This window comes from Oncorhynchus mykiss, chromosome 17 (assembly GCF_013265735.2).
Source record: "Oncorhynchus mykiss isolate Arlee chromosome 17, USDA_OmykA_1.1, whole genome shotgun sequence".
Classification (NCBI taxonomy): domain Eukaryota; kingdom Metazoa; phylum Chordata; class Actinopteri; order Salmoniformes; family Salmonidae; genus Oncorhynchus; species Oncorhynchus mykiss.
Window position 1 is genome coordinate 52,180,371 of NC_048581.1, and position 23,321 is coordinate 52,203,691.

General features: G+C 42.4%; 1 protein-coding gene across 1 annotated transcript in view; it reads left to right on the forward strand.

The window, feature by feature from the left end:
- Nucleotides 1-10,228: 10,228 nt before the first annotated feature.
- The window catches only part of LOC110494060 (contactin 2), an 83,393-nt gene continuing 70,300 nt past the window's right edge, over nucleotides 10,229-23,321 (forward strand). The window contains exon 1 of the mRNA XM_036950110.1: nucleotides 10,229-10,534. The gene's annotated coding sequence lies outside the window, so the exon portion shown is untranslated. The remainder of the gene's footprint in view (nucleotides 10,535-23,321) is intronic.

Sequence of the window (23,321 nt, forward strand, 5' to 3'; positions counted from 1 at the left end):
CATCCATCTTCCCATCAATTTTAACCATCTTCCCTGTCCCTGCTGAAGAAAAGCAGGCCCAAACCATGATGCTGCCACCACCATGTTTGACAGTGGGGATGGTGTGTTCAGCTGTGTTGCTTTTACGGCAAACATAACATTTTGCATTGTTGCCAAAAAGTTCAATTTTGGTTTCATCTGACCAGAGCACCTTCTTCCACATGTTTGGTGTGTCTCCCAGGTGGCTTGTGGCAAACGTATCTCGGACCTGCCTGGTGTGTTCCTTGTTCTTCATGATGCTCTCTGCGCTTTTAACGGACCTCTGAGACTATCACAGTGCAGGTGCATTTATACGGAGACTTAATTACACACAGGTGGATTGTATTTATCATCATTAGTCATTTAGGTCAACATTGGATCATTCAGAGATCCTCACTGAACTTCTGGAGAGAGTTTGCTGCACTGAAAGTAAAGGGGCTGAATAATTTTGCACGCCCAATTTTTCAGTTTTTGATTTGTTAAAAAAGTTTGAAATATCCAATAAATGTCGTTCCACTTCATGATTGTGTCCCACTTGTTGTTGATTCTTCACAAAAAAATACAGTTTTATATCTTTATGTTTGAAGCCTGAAATGTGGCAAAAGGTCGCAAAGTTCAAGGGGGCCGAATACTTTCGCAAGGCACTGTATAATAACCATATAAACATACCTTTGTCTGATATTCTTGAGTTTTTCCATAAGGCCTATGTTTTGTCCATTTGCAATATATGATCATAGGAAGTCGGCTTCTGAACCCAAAAGTCAGTGAACCATGGCCAAATGGCCTAAGAAATGTCTAAATGGCATACATAATTATAGAAAGTACCAAATCAGGATGTTATGTCCATTTGTCATATATGAACCCAAAAGTCAGTAAACCATTTCCAAATGGCATAAGAAATGTCCAAATGCTATACATAAGTATTGAAAGTACCAAATCAGGATGTTATGTCCATTTGCCATATATGAACCCAAAAGTCAGTAAACCATTTCCAAATGGCATAAGAAATGTCCAAAGGGCATTTATACTGACCAAATTATATATATCACTATGTTAAGCTATGAATCAACCTAGAAGGTCTATTTGTCATGTTTGATCATAGAAAGCCATAGGAAGTAAGAATTTGGTGCAATGAGAGAGAAGTGGGACTGTTGTTTTTATTAAAGATATTTTGAAAAAAAAATCCAAAATGACCAGGGGCGCCCCCTATTGGATGGGCCCGGGTGGGGGGTGCTCCCTACCCAGACATGGACCCCTTGCACCCCCCTAAAGGCATTAAAAACTATGAAGCATGGAGGTGAAAAAACTACAAAAATGTGCTACTCGTAACCCATTCAGTTAACTAGGTGCACGGCTGTCCATTTGCGATGTCTTACAATGGGTTTTTACCGTCATGAATTGGACATGCTCTAATATACTGCAGAAATGCCCAGTTAACTGGCCGTTGAACTCGGGATGGTTGAGCAGTGATATTTGTTCCTCTCCATCGCTCATTGGTGCAATGAGAGAGAAGTGGGACTCTGTCGATTTTTAAAGATTGTTTTGAAAAACATCCAAAATGACCAGGAGCGCCTTATATTGGTTGGGCATGTGTTGGGCGTGCTCCCTACCCGACCTACAGGTAACCTGTTCAGGTAAACAGGTGCACGGCTGTCCATTTGCAATGTCTTACAATGGGCATTTACCATCACGAATTTGACATGCTCTAATATACTGCAGAAATGTCAAATTGACTGGCCCGTTGAACTCAGGATTGCCGGGCATTAATAGTGGTTCCTCTCCATCGCTCCTTGGTGTTGCTTCCAGCATGTCACTTCGGTGGGGTCCAGTTCTGACATTATGTGTAGGCCTAGCTCAGGCGACCCCGAATCCCGAGATTTGGCTCGATAGGTCATTTGGAGCCCGAGCAGCAACCTTAATTAGTGCTGAAAATACACTTTTTCCAGGCGTTGCTACGGGATCCCTGAATGAGCTATCGGAAAGAAACTTTAGGGTCCGTCGCTATGGACCGAGGCGGATTCAATGCACAAAGTCTTGTGACTCTGGGACTTTTCTAAATGTCATAATTTTTGGAGTGGTCAAAATGAATTGAAGTCATTACAAATATACTTGGCTGTTTCTCGGCCTGAGAACCTTCCAGAGCCACATAACTCACTGTGCACTCTCGACTTAAGCTCTATAACATGTATATATAATGTCAGAGCTCTAGGTCTGACGGTTCTTTGATAGTTCGAACGCAGGTAACTATTGCAGGCTCTGCGTGTCTATAAGCCACATACTGTGTTACTCCCTATTGAATGTGTGTGTGAGTTCAGAAAATCACAGAAATCACATAGAGCTCTGAAACCAACCTTAACGGATTTGTCTGAACATGCCGCAATGGGATCTGCAACTTAAAAAACAACTACATTTCGTTATTAACCATCACCAATTGTACATTGTACAATTTATCATAAATTACGATAGATAAATGGCTGGTTCTTTATTTCCTTACTCAGTCGGTTCATGTACTTTGACATGAAGTGGTCAAATTAGCGTTCAATTACCGTTTTTGACCTTTAATCTCAGAAAAAGGGTCTTACCTCAAAAAGTGTTGAGGCCTCGACGCCATGTTGTTTCTGGGTTAAAAGCCCTTTTGGTCAAACCTGTGCTCACCAAGTTCCGTCTTCAAAGGCTTTTCCATTTAGGAGAAATGGCCATGTCACTTTGGTGCTGTTTTGGCCATTTGCATTAAGCTGCCAATCACCATCTGGTGGAATTTTCCGGTACAGAGGAAAAATTAAAAAAAATTGAAAATGTTATAAAAAGGAAACAAATGTTCGAGAGACTTCATTTGATGACTTCCCAGAAGAGCAGGCCCTGGCGTCTGACCCGAGGCCTTCGACCTATTTTAAAAACATTTGCGGACGTCTAGTAAGGGACCGTACATTTGCCATATGGAGATCCTCATCAGTCATATGGGAAATGCCAAATCGTTCCCTTCATGTAAGTTATAATATTAATAGGCCCATTGCTTGCCTATAAGAAGGACATAAACCATGTGAATGGGGAAGTGTTGTAGGTGGCAGCGGCAGCAAACAAAGTGAGTGAAATGTCAAACTAATTCAATATGAATAACCCTCTGGACTAAAGGAACACCTATAGTGGGGAGAACAAGTATTTGATACACTGCCAATTTTGCAGGTTTTCCTACTTACAAAGCATGTAGAGGTTTTTTATCATAGGTACACTTCAACTGTGATAGATGGAATCTAAAACAAAAATCCAGAAAATCACATTGTATGAGTTTTAAGTAATTAATTTGGATTTTAATGCATGGCATAAGTATTTGATCACCTACCAACCAGTAAGAATTCCGGCTCTCACAGACCTGTTCGTTTTTCTTTAAGAAGCCCTCCTGTTCTCCACTCATGACCTGTATTAACTGCACCTGTTTAAACTGTTACCTGTATAAAAGACACATGTCCACACACTCAATCAAACAGACTCCAACCTCTCCACAATGGCCAAGACCAGAGAGCTGTGTAAGGACATCAGGGATAAAATTGTAGACCTGCACAAGGCTGAGATGGGCTACAGGACAATAGGCAAGCAGCTTGGTGAGAAGGCAACAACTGTTGGCGCAATTATTAGAAAATGGAAGAAATTCAAGATGACGATCAATTCTCGATTTGGGGCTCCATGCAAGATCTCACCTCGTAGGGCATCAATGATCATGAGGAAGGTGAGGGATCAGCCCAGAACTACACGGCAGGGCCTGGTCAATGACTTGAAGAGAGCTGGGACCACAGTCTCAAAGAAAACCATTAGTAACACACTATACTGTCATGGATTAAAACCCTGCAGCGCACGCAAGGTCCCCCTGCTCAAGCCAGCGCATGTCCAGGCCCGTCTGAAGTTTGCCAATGACCATCTGGATAATCCAGAGGAGGAATGGGAGAAGGTCATGTGGTCTGATGAGATAAAAATATAGCTTTTTGGTCTAAACTCCACTCACCGTGTTTGGAGGAAGAAAAAGGATGAGTATAACCCCAAGAACACCATCCCAACTGTGAAGCATGGAGGTGGAAACATCATTCTATGGGGATGCTTTTTTGCAAAGGGGGCAGGACGACTGCACCATATTGAGGGGAGGATGGATGGGGCCATGTATTGTGAGATCTTGGCCAACAACCTCCTTCCCTCAGTAAGAGCATTGAAGATGGGTCGTGGCTGGGTCTTCCAGAATGACAATGACCCGAAACACACAGCCAGGGCAACTAAGGAGTGGCTCCGTAAGAAGCATCTCAAGGTCCTGGAGTGGCCTAGCCAGTCCGTATTGCCCAGCGACAGCCCCGAAACCTGAAGGATCTGGAGAAGATCTGTATGGAGGAGTGGGCCAAAATCCCTGCTGCAGTGTGTGCAAACCTGGTCAAGAACTACAGGAAATGTATGATCTCTGTAATTGCAAACAAAAAATGCAAATTAATTACTTAAAAATCATATAATGTGATTTTCATGATTTTTGTTTTAGATTCCATCTCTCACCGTTGAAATGTACCTATGATAAAAAATGACAGACCTTTACATGGTTTGTAAGTAGGAAAACCTTCCAAATCGGCAGTGTATCAAATACTTGTTCTCCCCACTGTATGTGAGAATTGTATTCATTGACTACAGCTCATTGTTCAACACCATAGTGCCCTCAAAGCTCATCACAAAGCTAAGAACCCTGGGACTAAACACCTCCCCCTGCAACTGGATCCTGGACTTCCTGACGGGCCGCCCCAAGGTGGTAAGGGTAGGCAAAAACACATCCACCACGCTGTTCCTCAACACTGGGGACCCTCAGGGGTACGTGCTCAGTCCCCTCCTGTACTCCCTGTTCACCCATGACTGCACTGCCGGCACGACTCCAACACTATCATTACGTTTGCTGATGAGACAGCCTATAGGGAGGAGGTCAAAGACCTGTAAGAACAACAACTTCTCCCTCATCGTGATCAAGACTAAGGAGATGATTGTGGACTACAGCAAAAGGAGGACTGAGTTCGTAATTGTAGTTTTTCAAGGTGGCTCTCATTTTGGATTGTTGTCTTGTGGCGCGTGTGGATGAGGGCGCGCATTTTGTTATTTATCTCCTGTATTGAACATATTACATTCCGTCTTAAATTTGATTGTTTATTTACATATTAGGGTACCTGAGGATTGATTAGAAACGTTGTTTGACTTGTTTGGACAAAGTTTATTGTTAACTTTTGGGATTCCTGTGTATGCACGTTGAACGAGTGGAACGGGTAGATTACTGAATCAAACGCGCCAACTAAACAGACTTTTTGGGGATATAAAGAAGGACTTTTTGAACATTTGTTGTGTAGCTGGGACCCTTGGGATTGCAAACAGAGGAAGATCTTCAGAGGTAACTGATTTATTTGATCACTATTTCTGACTTTTGTGACACCTCTGCTGGTTTGGAAAATGTTTGTAATGCTTTTGTATGCCAGCGCTGTCCTCAGATAATCCAATGGTATGCTTTCGCCGTAAAGCCTTTTTGAAATCTGACAAAGCGGCTGGATTAACAAGAAGTTAAGCTTTTAAGTGATGTATGAACCTTGTATTTTCATGAATGCAGGGTTAGGGTCTGACAAGGGTAGGAAATCATTGTAAATAAGATTTAGCTCTTAACTGACTTGCCTATTTAAATGTAGGTTCAAGTAAATATAAAATAATTTCCACATTACTTGTGGTACAGCCTGAATTCAAAATGGATTAAATTGATTTTGAAAGGAAAACGTGTTTTTAGAAATGTGAGAAAATGTATTGACATTTTTATTCAGAAATATCTAATCTATGTATGTAAGTACTTTGTAGAAGCACCTTTGATGGTGATTACAGCTTTTACAGCTGTAATCACCTTTGATTGCGTCTTTATCAGCTTTGCACATATGGATATGGGGATTTTCTCCCATTTTTCATTGCATATTTTCTCAAGCTTTGTTAAGTTAGATGGGGAGTTGAAGTATACAGCAATCTTCAAGTCTTTCCACAGATTTTCAATGGGATTCAAGTCCGGACTTTGGCTGGACCACTCAACAACTTTCATATTCTTGTTCTGAAGTCATTTAAGCATTGGTTTGGCTGTATGCTTGGGGTCCTGTTTTAAAATAAATCTTTGCCCCAGCCTGAAGTTGTTTACAATCTGAAACAGTTTATCATCAAGGAATTGCCTGTATTTGGTTCCATTCATTGTTCCCTTTATCCTTACCAGTCTTAGTCCCTGCCACTGAAAGCATCCTTATAGCATGATGCTGCTACCACCATGCTTCACGGTAGGGGTGGTGTTAGACGGGTGATGAGCTGTGCCTGGTTTAATACAGACATTTTTTGTCTCATCATACCACAGAATCATTTGCCTTATACTCTCAGAGTGTTTCACATGAATTTTTGCAAACTCCAGGTATGCTGTCATTTGCCTTTTTCTCAGGAATAGCTTCCATCTAGACACTCTCTCATAAAGCCCTGATTGGTGAAGGGTGGTAGAGACTGTTGTCCTTCTGGCAGGTTCTCCCATCTCAACCACTCTGTAGTTCTGTCAGAGTGGTCATTTGGTTCTTGATCTCCTCCCTGACCAAGGTCCTTCTTGCCTGGTTGCTCAGTTTGGTCGGACGGCCAGCTCTAGGCAAGGTCTGGGTAGTCCTATATTTTCTTCCATTTCACAATAATGGAGACCATTGTGCTCTTGGAAACTTTCAACACTAAAAATGGTTGCATACCCTTCCCCAGATATACAGTACCTATCAGGTATGAAGGGAGACCAAGATGTAGACCCAGATGCAGACCATAGTTTAATGTTTCAATAGGGGCAGGCAAAAGACAGGTCAGGACAGGCAGAAAACCAGAGGTCGGGCAATGGTACTGAACGGCAGGCAGGCTCAAGGTCAGGGACTGGCAGAGTGGTCAGGCAGGTGGGCTCAAAGTCTGAACAGGCAAGGGCCAAAACTGGGAGGGCAAGGAAAGAGAGACTAGAAAAAGCAGGGGGGGAAATGCTGGTTGACTCGAACAAGCAAGACAAACTGTTAACAGACCAACAGGGAACAATCACAGAGACAGGTGAAACAGATCAGGGTGTGACAGTACCAGTCAAAGGTTTAGACACACCTACTCATTCAAGTGTTTTTCTTTATTTTTACTATTTTCTACAATGTAGAATAATAGTGAAGACATCACAACTTTGAAATGTAGTAACCAAAAGAACATTAAACAAATACACATATAGTTTGTATTTGAGATTCTTCAAAGTAGCCACCCTTTGACTTGAAGACAGCTTTGCACACTCTTGGCATACTCTCAACCAGCTTCATTAGGTAGTCACCTGGAATGCATTTAAATTAATTAACAGGTGTGCCTTGTTAAAAGTTAATTTGTGGATTTTCTTTCCTTCTTAATGCGTTTGAGCCAATCAGTTGTGTTGTGACAAGGTAGGCATTCTATACAGAAGATTGCCCTATTTGGTAAAAGACCATGTCCATATTATGGAAGAACAGCTCAAATAAGCAAAGAGAAACAACAGTCAATCATTACTTTAAGACATGTCAGTCAATCTGGAAAATGTCAAGAACTTTTAGTTTCTTCAAGTGCAGTTGGAAAAACCATTGAGCACTATGATGAAACTGGCGCTCATGAGGACCGCCACAGGAATGGAAGACCCAGAGTTACCTCTGCTGCAGAGGATAAGTTCATTTGAGTTACCAACCTCAGAAATTGCAGCCCAAATAAATGCTTCACAGAGTTCAAGTAACAGATACATTTCAACATCAACTGTTCAGAGGAGACTTTATGAATCAGGCCTTCATGGTCGAATTTCTGTAAAGAAACCACCACTAAAGGACATCAATAACAAGAAGAGACTTGCTTGGGCCAAGAAACACGAGAAATGGACATTAGACAGGTGGAAATCTGTCCTTTGGTCTGATGAGTCCAAATTTGAGATTTTTGGTTCCAACCACCTTGTTTTTGTGAGATGCAGAGTAGATGAACACATGATCGAACACATGATCTCTGCATGTGTAGGGTCCACCATGAAGCATCGAGGAGGAGGTGTGATGGTGTGGGGGTGTTTTGCTGGTGACACCGTCTGTGAATTATTTATAATTCAAGGCAGACCTAACCAGCATGGCCACCACAGCATTCTGCAGCGATATGCCATCGCATCTGGTTTGTGGTTAGTGGGACTATCATTTGCTTTTCAGCAGGACAATGACCCAACACACCTCCAGGCTGTGTAAGGGCTAGTTGACCAAGAACGAGAGTGATGGAGTGCTGCATCAGATGACCTGGCTTCCACAGTCACCCGAACTCAACCCAGTTGAGATGGTTTGGGATTAGTTGGACCGCAGAGTGAAGGAAAAGCAGCCAACAAGTGCTCAGCATATGTGGGAACTCCTTCGAGACTGTTGGAAAAGCATTCCATGTGAAGCTGGTTGAGAGAATGCCACGAGTGCGCAAAGCTGTCATCAAGGCAAAGGGTGGCTACTTTTGAAGATTCTAAAATCTATAATACATTTTGATTTGTTTAGCACTTTTTTGGTTACTACATGATTCCATGTTATTTTGTAGTTTTGATACCTTCACTATTATTCTAGAATGTAGAAAATAGTCTAAATAAATAAAAAACCTTAAATGAGTAGGTGTACAAACTTTTGACTGGTATTGTATGTTTCATCATAATTTCATCCCGGAGATCTACGGACAGTTCTTTGAACTTCATGGTATAGTTTCAGCTCTGACATGCACTGTCAACTGTGGGACCTTATATAGACAGGTGTGTTTCTTTCTAAGTCATGTCATTGAGTCATTGAATTTGCCACAGGTGGACTCCAATGAAGTTGTATTGACATCTAAAGGATGATCAAAGGAAATTTGATGTACCTGAGGTCAATTTGGAGTGTCATAGCAAAGGGGTGCAGAGGGATGTGAATACTTCTCAAAATGATATAGTTCTGCATGTAATTGTCAATAAATGTGAAAACATTTCCAAAAACATGTTTTCAATTTGTAATTATGCAGTATTGTGTATCGTGAAAAAAGAAACACATTTTGAAATCAGGCTGTAACAACAAAATGTGGAATAGGTCAAGGGGTATGAATACTTTCCAAATGCACGTATTCATATTGTGCGTTTTCTTTTGCCATCAGTACTGTGAGTGTCAGCGCCATATGTGGCCTATTGGCTATGAGCAGGGAGCTCAGGTGTGGGTAGATGAGACCTGGGTGTAAGAACGTCTGAGGAAATCATTAAGGAAAGCGCTCGAGTACCCCGTGCGACAGGCAGGTCTCGCTCATTGATGAGATTGTGTGCATATTGTGGCATGAGATGTTCATTAGTGAGGTGTGAAATGAGGAATGGGAGCATGGGGGAGGGCGTGCGCAGCCCACACATTTGGAGATATGGCTAATATTCTAAAATGAGTAGCTGCTGTGTCAGTAACATAGTAAATGTAGATCCAGGACATTCAAATTAGTATGATACGTTATGTTTGGTATGGTTACGTAACACAGAAGGTTACTTAAAGCAAAAACGAAAGGAGAGTAGTTGGTCGGGGTGGATGGGTGGGCATATATAGCGAGAACATCAAGTACCCAAAGATTGCGTGTTTGAAACTCATCACGGACAACTTTGGCATTTTATCAACTTTGCAACTACTTTCTACTTTTTAGCTACTTTGCAACTACTTCGCATGTTAGCTAACCCTTCCCCTAACCCTTTAACCTAACTCCTAACCCTAACCCCTAACCATAACAGGGGCTGCAGCTTGAGTCAATTGCGAAGCACAGAACCGCTAGCCTAGCTAACATTAGCCACAACAAATTGGAATTTGTAACATATTGTATGCCTTGCAATTTGTAACATATCATACAATTCTTAACATATCATACAAAATGGATGATGGACATCCACAAATTAATGCTTACCATATGAAACATGATATCATACTAAATAGAGAGAGACAGATTTAGATGTTCCATGTTATGTCTAACTCTGTGTCCAGGTTGACTGTGTAGGAGAGGCGGGCAACAAAGGCGAGTGAGATGCACAGGCTGCTGCTGTTTTGTTTTTCTTCGTTTCATTTTAAAGGAGAAGAGAACAGAAGGTGAGAGAGGAGGACGGTGGGCAGGGAGTACAAGCAGCGAAAGAAAAGCGGCTGCTTTTCGAGAGACAGATCATCCTAACAGGACAGCGGCTGCAGCTTGACTAAATTGCTTAGTGCAGAAGGGGGAGACAGGAAAAACGAGTGAGCAACGACAAAAGAAGAGAGAGGGTGGGAGGGGCAACAAAGATCTGTCAGATGAGGCTTGAGACGCTTCTATTTTCTGTGTGGTCTCCTTTATTACAGGGCGTTCTGAACGGGTAGCATCAGTGTGTCTCTTGCGCATGATCAGCTGTCTACGCATCCCTTCTGCCGGGAGTCAACACATATCTCAGCATCTCTCCGCCAGAGACAGAAAGAAAAACACCCGCTCTCCTCCGCTAATTGAGGTAGGTAAACACGCATTTGCATTTCCTTGTCGCACTATCAGATAAGATTTCTGTTTTCTGACCTGTAAAGATTTGTGCAGTTTAAAGGTTGTCATTGCCTATCGTTAAGGGTAAGGGTTTCAAAAAGCATGATGTTGCTAGAGCAGTTGTTGGTGTTCGACTGTTATGAAAGGGTTCCCATTTTCCGTTTTCATTTCATTAGACGCAACTGTGCATGGGATAGAGATACGCACTTATACACCATTTGGCATGAGGGGCTAAATGTTTCATCTGGTTTTGGGACACATTATGGATTATTCCAATAGTTTGCAGGATCAAACAGGGGCATCCCATCGGGCAAAGACGTCAATTCAATGGATATTCCACGTTGGTACAACGTAATTTAATTCAACCAGTGTATGTCCAGTGGGGTGGTTCATGCTCCATTGACAGACCCCTGATTGCTAAAAAGTAAAACGGTAGGTTGTGTTTCGGGTCTGTTACACCTAAAGTGATAGATATGCAGCCCAGTTTAGTGGTACAGGGGCAAAGAAACCCCACGGCTGCTCCCGGGGCGCTATACCGTCAGCCCTACCATCATCATGCGCCGCTGATGAGCACGTTTCGCGGGCAGGTGCGTATGGCTGGCGCTGTGTGCTGGCAGGCTGGTATAACGCGCACAGTGTCTTGCGCGTGCGTGCGTGGGTACACACACACACACACACACACACATTAATATGAACGCACTCAAGCATAAATTACCTTCTGACAGTGATGTTTACCTTTAAAGGTCTGCTGAGCAAGAGTAGGAAAGGGCACTTGCAATTTATTGATACATATCAAATGACTAATATAATGGTGAAGAACATACAGCATTCAGAAGGTACGCATATCTCGCTGTCTTTCTCCCAGATGTTAAAGCACCACTCCAGACAGTTCATTGTGTATGTTAATATGACCCTTTTTATATAAAAGCCTATTCAGCTTTCTATTTATCTGGAGGGACAGCACAGTCAGTGCATAAAACGTCTCCATAACATCAACAGAACGCCTCTAAAGTGAGTTTTAATAACATGAATAGTACTGTGAATTGATGAAATAGAAACACAAACGTGGAGAGTGGAGGGTGAAGGTGTATGTTTTTGCTTTTTGGCTCTGGTCTATTTGGCAAGGCAACACTGTAGCGTTGATGAGTGCAGAAACTGGGAAGGCTGAGAGGCAAGGATAGAGGGATAGAGATGGTAGAGATGGGTCTCTCTCCATCACTCAGAATAACCATAATCTAGGCATTGTACACCTGTGAAAGTGTTGCATTGTGGTGAGGAGAATGCCCCTGGTTATCCTCCAGTTAAGATGTTAGCTACAGAGTGAATATACTACTTAGCCTCGAGGACCTCTCTAGTGTTTTTCTCTGTGTTGCTGTAGCAGCAGGGTCCGTCTCCCATGTGAAAGCCAGCAAGGTCACCTTATGTTTATCACTACCACCTGAATAACGATCAGGGTGAGGCCTGGGAGTGGCCCACACTGTGTGGCCAGCCGCTGTGCACATTCCCTTTCTTCTTATTTTGCTGATGATATGTTGGGGTTCCTCTCACTTTGAACTTGACAAGGTTAACCCTCCCTGGATATTCCTTTGGCTGGAGTGTCTGTCTTTCCCCCGTTGTAGTAACCAAACATTTTCAAACAAATCCAAATATATTTTATATTTGAGGATCTTCAAAGTAGCCACCCTTTGCCTTGATGACAGCTTTGCACACTCTTGGCATTCTCTCAACCAGTTTCACCTGGAATGATTTTCCAACAGTCTTGAAGCAGTTCCCACATATGCTGAGCACTTGTTGACTGCTTTTCCTTCACTCTGCGGTCCAACTCATCCCAAACCATCTCAATTGGGTTGAGATTGTGTGATTGTGGAGGCCAGGTCATCTGATGCAGAAATCATCACACTCGTTCTTTGTCAAATAACTCTTACACAGCTTGGAGGTGTTTTGGGTCAAAATAAATGATAGTTCCACTAAGCGCAAACCAGATGGGATGGCGCATCGCTGCAGAATGTTGTGGTTGCCATACTGGTTAAGTGTGCCTTAATTTCTAAATAGATCACTGACAGTGTCACCAGCAATGCACCCACACACCATCACACCTCCTCCTCCATGCTTCTCGGTGAGAACCACACATGCTGAGATCATCCGTTCACCTACTTTGCATTACTCATCTCATATGTATATACTGTATTTTATGCAATATTTTACATCTTATCCTATGCCGCTCTGACATTGCTCATCTATATATTTATACATTCTTATTCTGTTCCTTTACTTAGATATGTGTGTATAATGTTTTTGTTGTGGAATTGTTAGATATTACTTGTTAGGTATTTCTGCACTGTCGGAACTAGAATTACAAGCATTTTGCTACACTTGCAATAACATCTGCTAGCCATGTGTATGTGACCAATAAAATTTGATTTAATTTGTTTTTATTTGAATTGAAGTACATTCCAGGTGACAACCTAATGAAACAGGTTGAGAGAATGCCAAGAGTGTGCACAGCTGTCATCAAGGAAATGGGTGGCTACTTTGAAGAATCTCAAATATATTTGTTTAACACTTTGTTGCTTACTACATTAATCCATGTATTATTTCGTAGTGTTATTCTACAATGTAGAAATTAGTAAAAATAAAGAACCCAAGAAGGAGTAGGTGTGTCCAAACTTTTGACTTGTACTGTTTGTGTGCATGTTTTACTCAGTGACTCATGCCACCAACCAGTGACTTGTGGAGCTGTCAGAACATCTCAGAATCTTAAATCAACATCCAATGGAAGTGAGAGGAATTCTTTGTCTCAGACTGGCAGATAGAATGTTGGTGGAATGCTTTGCTCTGTATGGAACCCTCTCAGATATAGAACTATTAGACTACAGTAGTACTTCCACAGTATCCTGTGATACCAGACAGACTGTTTTGGCTGCATGGTACAATGGTCCCCTTTAGCGTCTGAATTATACAATGACTGTTGTAACTGTCCTGGAAATTGTGGACTAGACCAACTAACTCTTTATGGGGGTGTTCACAGCAATGTTTTGAAGGATTTGGGGATGATCTGCAAGTTCCTCTTTGATAGTCCCTCTAGACCCCTCAAACTCAACTCTGCACACCGAAGCCAATTCCACAGCGTTTTTTCATCGTTCCCCTCTAATCAGGGACTAATTTAGACCTGGGACACAAGGTGGGTACAATTAATTACCAGGTAAAAGAGAAACCCAGCAGGCTCCGGACCTCATAGAGTAAGAGTTGAATACCCCTGCTCAAGATGATTCCACTGGACCATCTGTGCCCAGACCTTCTAGTCTCTGTCTAGAGCGATGACGTCGTAGTGTTTGGCTGGGTCGTGTTCAGAAGGCATGGAATGGGAGAACATGTTATCAAACGGAGATACTTCTTATCCATTGAAAACATACAGTGCATTTTCTAAGTAGCAAAAACTCTCCCTGTCTCTGACTGTCTCTAGCTCTGTCTGTCTGTCGTCCTATCTCTCTTTCTTGCTCTGTCTCTTTTCTTTCTCTGCTGTGGCCTCACTTGTAAAATTCCTCATCTGAACTCCCAACCCCCAGTAGGGGACAGTAGTTTGGTGAGAATGTTCTATCCTGACTACACGCCATCCCTCCCGGTCATCTTATCTCTCCTGCAGAGATGAATGATTTCAATGGTTCTGATTTCACACACACACACACACACACACACACACACACACACACTCCTTTTTCATGAAACTATCGTGGTCAGTGTGATAACGTGCGTGACTAATAGTTGGAGGGGTGAGACTGTTGAGACTGTGACACTTGTTCTTTCTAGCTCAGTGCAGTAGATAAGGGCTGAGAGTTATGACCCCGGGTGATTAGATGTGACCTCCGTCTGACTGAGCTCTGATCTGGTCTCACACTGCTGGGGAGTTCACACAAGTCCCTATGAATTAGCCACCTAAAGCACTCTGCAAATGGATAGCTGAGTGGGAGACAGAGAGCTGTGTGTATGTGTGTGCCTTTAACCACACATGTTAAAATGGGTTTGAAATGTGTGAAAGGAAGAGCAATGTATGTGTTCTTTTTTTTGACACCATAAATATGTGTGTGTGTGTGTGTGTGTTTGTGTGATCTGCTTCACAAATGTGCGCATGCTTTCCAATGTGTGTGCCTGTCTGAGTGCGGACTGGTTGGCTGGAGGGGTGTGGGAGTACTGGGACTGTCAGGGCAGCAGATAGAAGCCCAGCAGCAGCAGAAGTGCAAATTAAAAGTCACTGAAGCGCTATAGGAGAACATGATGCAGACTGCTAATGCTATGTCCACGCACAGCTAGCCAGCTATTACACTGATAATGTTAGGGCAGCGTAGCTAACTACTACATTGGTAATGTCAGGGCAGCGCTAGAAAACTAACACCGAGCCATGGCAGGACAGAGCACTGGGTGTTTACAAGGAGAAGAACATTTAAGGGAAAGCGGGAAAGAGAGTGAGAGACATACTTAGAAAGAACAAGGCATAGGCCTAGAAGAGAGCGAGTGAGAGTGAGAGACAGAGAAAGAGCGAGAGAGAGAGAAAGAGCGTGACTCAAGGAGAGTGGAAGAGAGGACAAACACACAAACAGAGATACTTTAGATAGAGAGAGCAAATATCATTCACCGGTACATCCACACAACACTTGCATAAACAATGTGAGGGCCCTATTACTGGGACACTTTCATGGAGATATAGTTCCATTGGTACAGTCAGTGAAGTCTCACAACCTTAATGGTCCACCACTGTCTCGCTCAGAGCCAGTGCTGTCTGACCTTGAATCATTTATTTAACAAATAAATACATATATATAGCCACCCACACTGCACCAGGCGGCCATTCACATTCACACAGGCAGCATACTGCATACACACAGTAGGAGGAAGTTACCCCTAAATGTTGGTCTAAGGTTTGTTTTGTGTTTGAAGGTGAAGATTGGGTGAGGGGAAGCTGATCCCAGATCTGTCCATTTTTTTTTAGCAAGGCTATTCATTCACACAGGCAACAGATGAGACGTTGAACCAAGGTCCCGACTCAATAGTCATTAAAAACCTGTCACAGGAGTGGGTGTACTAAACCCCAGTGTACTGGTTGGCTCAGTTCCCAACCTGGCAGCTCATACTGCTACACTAACATAATAATGCCCAGCTAGCCCAGCTCTCCTCTCCTCTCCTTTATTCTCCTCTCCTCCCCTGTAACTCTACTCCAGATCATTGCTGTGCTCTCAGTGAGCTTACCTGTGAAGGGAAGGTCGACACACAGCCTCATTAAACTTTAACTGTTTCAGATAGGTTCAGAGAGGCCCTCTGCTACATCACCAAAGTTAGGCTGCACCTCTGAAAGCATTTTTGGGGGAGCGAGTAACATTTAGAAATTATATTTCTCATTTCATTTGACACAGATTTTGCCTCACAGAATCCAACTGGGGTTTCCCTAAAACCAAGGAAAACCATTTGCATAATGGATACAGCTAATGCGTTTTCAGTTATTGGGCAGAAATAAGATGATGTACTTATTTCTAAAGGACATTGTGCTGATTTGGGGTTTGGGGGCCTTGGCACCAGAACTATGAAAATGTAAAGTAAGTAAGATTTCCCTAGATGAGAAGAAATGTCCCTGAAATGATTGTGCATTGTGAATATGATCTATGGTCATTAGAATTTGCGGAGGTTTTGGATGACTGACAATTGCAGGCCAGATTTGTATTTTGAGTGCCTGCTAATCAATCAGCCATCCAAAACATTGCGTGCAGCTATTCGTTTGCAGATCATTTTTGAGGACTCCGCTCTCTTTCACAACTTTTCATGTCCTTCAGTACATTTTCCCTCTCTTCCCTAAGCCTGTTAGTCTTCCACCCTGAACATGGATGTTTAAATCTTTGCCTGCCTTTCTTCCTCCTTGCTGAGGCATGAGCTGTTCTTCTGAATGATCTCTTCTTCTAACTCAGCCAGCCTGTGCTTCTGATAGCCGTAACAAAGCACTTAGCATCAGCTCACTTCAATCAGACCTCATTTACTGTATCTCAAAGCTGCAGCTCTCATGTGTGTCTGTTAGAGCTGAGAGGCCCTATAGAACACTGGGCTCTGTCGCTGCAGATGGAAAACTGCCTACTGCCTGATATAACTCCATCTCATTTGGGAAGTGATTGTTAGTTACAGTAGCTAGTTGCTACCTCCGTCCGAGATGACCATATCTGTATTCAATAGGGAATCTCAAATTATTTCAAGGTTGATCCACACAACACTTTCTCCAACACTATGCCCACCACACAGACATATTTTCCTACAGTATTAAATAGAGCACTTATGAAAAACGTTCTAGCTCGGCCAAGACACGTGCAACACATCTTACAGTGACGTGCAGTCAGGGTAGGCAGGGTAGGCAGTGCTTACCCTGTGATAATCTAATGAGGAAAGATGTTATGAAAAAAACAAATAAAAAAATGTATTATATAAAAAAGTTTTTTTCTCAATGCTTCTGGTGTTTTGAAACGGCATAAAAACCTCAGGAAAGGTGCTAGGGTATTCGTGCATTTCTTTCCATCCAATCAAAGCCACCACAATCTTTGAAGTGCGCAGAATTTCCTGATTCTAGTCAATGTTAATGGACAGGGTCAGCATAGGCGTTGCTGCTTTGCCTAGTTTGAAGTAGCTTAAATCGAGCCAATGTCATATTTTGTGCATGCGTAGAGCCTAAACATGTTGTGTGGGTATTGCCCTTGGGAAAGCTGTGCACATGTGCGTGTGTCTACATAATTTGGAGCTCGCAACACCCCTTGAACTGAACAAAGTTGGAGAGTAAAAACAACCTGGTACCAGACTAATGGTGACTATTGCACTTTTTGATGTGGGTGGATCAGCTTTAATATTGCGGATAGATTGTAGCTTTTCATCGGTGTAATTGTCTGCGTCATTTCCAATCCCTCATATAGTTGTGGGGTAAATATACAGTGGGGCAAAAAAGTATTTAGTCAGCCACCAATTGTGCAAGTTCTCCCACTTAAAAAGATGAGAGAGGCCTGTAATTTTCCTCATAGGTACACTTCAACTATGACAGACAAAATTTGAAAAAAAAAATAATGAATTTATTTGCAAATTATGGTGGAAAATAATTATTTGGTCACCTACAAACAAGCAAGATGTCTTGCTCTCACAGACCTGTAGCTTCTTCTTTAAGAGGCTCCTCTGTCCTCCACTCGTTACCTGTATTAATGGCACCTGTTTGAACTTGTTATCAGTATAAAAGACACCTGTCCACAACCTCAAACAGTCACACTCCAAACTCCACTATGGCCAAGACCAAAGAGCTGTCAAAGGACACCAAAAACAAAATTGTAGACCTGCACCAGGCTGGGAAGACGGAATCTGCAATAGGTAAGCAGCTTGGTTTGAAGAAATCCACTGTGGGAGCAATTATTAGGAAATGGAAGACATACAAGACCATTGATAATCTCCCTCGATCTGGGGCTCCACGCAAGATCTCACCCCGTGGGGTCAAAATGATCACAAGAACGGTGAGCAAAAATCCCAGAACCACACGGGGGGACCTACTGAATGACCTGCAGAGAGCTGGGACCAAAGTAACAAAGCCTACCATCAGTAACACACTACGCCGCCAAGGACTCAAATCCTGCAGTGCCAGACGTGTCCCCCTGCTTAAGCCAGTACATGTCCAGGCCCGTCTGAAGTTTGCTAGAGAGCATTTGGATGATCCAGAAGAAGATTGGGAGAATGTCATATGGTCAGATGAAACCAAAATATAACTTTTGGTAAAAACTCAACTCGTCATGTTTGGAGGACAAAGAATGCTGAGTTGCATCCAAAGAACACCATACCTAATGTGAAGCATGGGGGTGGAAACATCATGCTTTGGGGCTGTTTTTCTGCAAAGGGACCAGGACGACTAAAGGAAAGAATGAATGGGGCCATGTATCGTGAGATTTTGAGTGAAAACCTCCTTCCATCAGCAAGGGCATTGAAGATGAAACGTGGCTGGGTCTTTCAGTATGACAATGATCCCAAACACACCGCCCGGCAACGAAGGAGTGGCTTCGTAAGAAGCATTTCAAGGTCCTGGAGTGGTCTAGCCTGTCTCCAGATGTCAGCCCCATAGAAAATCTTTGGAGGGAGTTGAAAGTCCGTGTTGCCCAGCAACAGCCCCAAAACATCACTGCTCTAGAGGAGATCTGCATGGAGGAATGGGCCAAAATACCAGCAACCTTGTGAAGACTTACAGAAAACGTTTGACCTCTGTCATTGCCAACAAAGGCTATATAACAAAGTATTGAGATAAACTTTTGTTATTGACCAAATACTTATTTTCCAGCAAAATTTGCAAATAAATTCATTAAAAATCCTACAATGTGATTTTCTGGATTTTTTTTCAAATTTTGTCTGTCATAGTTGAAGTGTACCTATGATGAAAATTACAGGCCTCTCTCATCTTTTTAAGTGGGAGAACTTGCACAATTGGTGGCTGACTAAATACTTTTTTTGCCTCACTGTATGTATATTTAAATTTACAGTTAAAATAGGAAGTTTACATACACCTTAGCCAAATACATTTAAACTCAGTTTTTCACAATTTCTGACATTTAATCCTAGTAAAAAGTCCCTGTTTTAGGTCAGTTAGGATCACCACTTTATTTTAAGAATGTGAAATGTCAGAATAATAGTAGAGAGAATCATTTATTTCAGCTTTTATTTCTTTCATTACATTCCAAGTGGGTCAGACGTTTACAAACACTCAATTAATATTTGGTAGCATTGCCTTTTAAATTGTTTAACTTGGGTCAAACATTTCGGGTGGCCTTCCACAAGCTTACCACAATAAATTGGGTGAATTTTGACCCATTCATCCTGACAGAGCTGGTGTAACCGAGTCAGGATTGTAGGCCTTCTCGCTCGCACATGCTTCTTCAGTTCTGCCCACAAGTCTTCTAAAGGATTGAGGTCAGGGCTTTGTGATGGCCAGTCTAATACCTTGACTTTGTTGTCCTTAAGCCACAACTTTGGAAGTATGGTTGGGGTCATAGTCCATTTGGAAGACCCATTTGCAACCAAGCTTTAACTTCCTGACTGATGTCTTGGGATGTTGCTTCAATGTATCCACATTATTTTCCTGCCTCATGAGCCATCTATTTTGTGAAGTGCACCAGTCCCTCCTGCAGCAAAGCACCCCCACAACATGATGCTGCCACCCCTGTGCTTCACGGTTGGGATGGTGTTCTTCAGCTTGCAAACCTCCCCCTTTTTCCTCCAAACGTAACAATGGTAATTATGGCCATTTGTTTCATCAGACCAGAGGACATTTCTCCAAAAAGTATGATCTTTGTCCCCATGTGCAGTTGCAAACCATAGTCTGGCTTTTCTATGGTGGTTTTGGAGCAGTGGCTTCTTCCTTGCTGAGCGACTTTTCAGGTTATGTCGATATAGTTACTTTTGTACCTGTTTCCTCCAGCATCTTCACAAGGTCCTCTGCTGTTGTTCTGGGATTGATTTGCACTTTTCGCACCAAAGTAATTTCATCTCTAGGAGACGGAACGCGTCTCCTCTTGAGCGGTATGACGGCTGTCTGGTCCCATGGTGTTAATACTTGCATACTATTGTTTGTACAGATGAACGTGGTACTTTCAGGTGTTTGGAAACTGCTCCCAAGGATGAACCAGACTTGTGGTCTACAATTTGTTTTTCTGAGGTCTTGGCTGATTTCTTTTGATTTTCCCATGATGTCAAGCAAAGAGGCACTGAGTCTGAAGGTAGGCATTAAAATACATCCACAGGTACACCTCCAAATTACTCAAATGATGTCAATTAGCCTATCAGAAGCTTCTAAAGCCATGACATAATTTTGTGAAATTTTCCAAGCTGTTTATAGGCACAATAAACCTAGTGTATGTAAACTTCAGACCCACTGGAATTGTGATACAGTGAATTGTAAGTGAAATAATCCATGTGTAAACAATTGTTGGAAACATTTATTGTGTCATGCACGAAGTAGATGCCATAACCGACTTGCCAAAACTATAGTTTGTTAACAAGAAATTTGTGGAGTAGTTGAAAAACGAGTTTACTTGTGTTGCAGAGAATTCTGGTATGTTTTGTTACCTATGAATGTATATTTCATCTGTTGCACACTGACTAACTGAAGTGATTTTATTATATGTAAACTTCAGACTTCAACTGTATACACACGTACATACGTACATACGAAGATACGTACTACCGTTCAAGTTTGGTATCACTTAGAAATGTCCTTGTTTTTGAAAGAAAAGCACATTTTTTGTCCATTAAAACATTGTTAATGTTGTAAATGACTATTGCAGCTGGAAACGGCAGATTTTTTTATGGAATATCTACATAGGTGTACAGAGGCCCATTATCAGCAACCATCACTCTTGTGTTCCAATGGCACATTATGTTAGCTAATCCAAGTTTATAATTTTAAAAGGCTAATTAATCATTAGAAAACCCTTTTGCAATTATGTTAGCACAGCTGAAAACTGTTGTTCTGATTATGAGAAGCAATAAAACTGGCCTTCTTTAGAGTAGTTGAGTATCAGCATCAGCATATGTGGTTTCGATTACAGGCTCAAAATGGCCAGAAACAAAGCACTTTATTCTGAAACTCATCAGTCTATTCTTGTTCTGTGAAATGAAAGCTATTCCATGTGAGAATATCTCATACAAGATCTCGTACAACGCTGTGTACTACTCCCTTCAAAGAACATTGCAACAAGGGTCCCCAGCCTCCAGTGATGATCCATGGCAAGAAGCCTCCAGTGATGATCCATGGCAAGAAGCCTCCAGTGATGATCCATGGCACGAAGCCTCCAGTGATGATCCATGGCAGGATGCCTCCAGTGATGATCCATGGCATGAAGCCTCCAGTGATGATCCATGGCAAGAAGCCTCCAGTGATGATCCATGGCACGAAGCCTCCAGTGATGATCCATGGCACAAAGCCTCCAGTGATGATCCATGGCAAGAAGCCTCTAGTGATGATCCACGGCACGAAGCCTCCAGTGATGATCCATGGCAAGAAGCCTCCATTGATAATCAATGGCACGAAGCCTCCAGAGACGGTCTCCAGTCCGGAGCCTCCAGTGACGGCCTCCAATCCGGAGCCTCCAGCGACGGTCTCCAGTCCGGAGCCTCCAGCGAAAGTCTCCAGTCCGGAGCCTCCAGCGAAGGTCTCCAGTCCGGGGCCCATAACAAGGGTTTCCAATCCGGGGCCCGCAACGAGTGTCCCCAGTCCGGGGCCCGCAACGAGGTTCCCCAGTCTGGGGTCGGCGGCGAGGGTTCCCGCACCAGAGGCGCCACCAAAGTGGGGTGAGCCAGAGGTGGAGCGGGGTCTACGTCCCGCACCAGAGCCGCCTCCGAGGATAGATGCCCACCCGGACCCTCCCCTATAGGTTCAGGTTTTGCGGCCGGAGTCCGCACCTTTGGGGGTGGGTATTGTCACACCCTGACCTTAGAGAGCCTTTTTATGTCTCTATTTGGTTTGGTCTCATTTTGATTTGGGTGGGCATACTATGTTCTGTTTTCTATGTTTTTGTATTTCTATGTTTTGGCCGGGTATGGTTCTCAATCAGGGACAGCTGTCTGTCGTTGTCTCTGATTGGGAATCAAACTTAGCTAGCCTTTTCCCTTTCGTCACTGTGGGAAGTTGTCTTTTTTAGGGGTACTATAGCCCTTGTAAGCTTCACAGTGGTTTTTGTTATTTCTTGTTTTGTTGGTGACATTTTAACAAATAATAGAAAATGTACACTCAATATATTTGTGTTAGCTGCATGTGTGGCATAACTCCACCAGTCTATTTATGATATTTTAAAAAATATATGTTTTTATTAAAAAAAAAGTTTTTATCAATTAGTATAATATTTGTTGTATTATTTGTTCTGGTCTTTTCTGGTGGATTAAACTGAAATTGCAACCAACTTTCTATGGCTTAACGATATTTTGGAGATGATTTAATTTAAAATAACCGACACTGAGCAGTTGTAATCTGAATAAAGGGAAAAGGGCCATGGGGTGAGACATTCTTACTAATTTGCTAGAGAACCAGTTCGGATTTAAGTGTAACTTTTGTATGACTGATGCCTTTAGTGAGAGCTCTAATGATTTACTATATAATCATTTATGCCCTCCATTCATATTCATTATTTAAATAGGCCCTTACAATTTTGTCTGGCTTGCCATACCAAATAAAATGTTATATTTTTTGCTCATGTAATTTAATAGGCGTCCCGCTAGACGGAACACCTGTTGACAACATCCTGTGTAATTGAGGGCATGCTATTCAAATAAATAATCGTAATATTAAACATTCATGTATCACATATCATGCGTTGCCCGATTACAATAGGCTTTACAGCGAAAGCATACCATGCGATTGTCTGAAGACGGTGCCCCACATGAAAATATTTTTCAACCAGCACAGGCTTCACAAAAATCACAAATAGCGATTAAATAAATCACTTACTTTTGAAAATCTTCCTCTGTTTGCAATCCCAGGGTCCCAGTTACAACATGAATGGTCGTTTTGTTAGATAAAATCCTTCTTTATATCCCAAAAAGTCTGTTTAGTTGGAGCCATCGATTTCAGTAATCCACTCGTTCAACTTGCAGACAAAGGAGTCTAAAAAGCTGCCGCTAAACTTCGTCCAAACAAGTCCAACAATGTTTCTATTAAATCCTCATGGTACCCTAAAATGTAAATAAACTATAATATCTCAAACGGAAAGTAGTATGTTCAA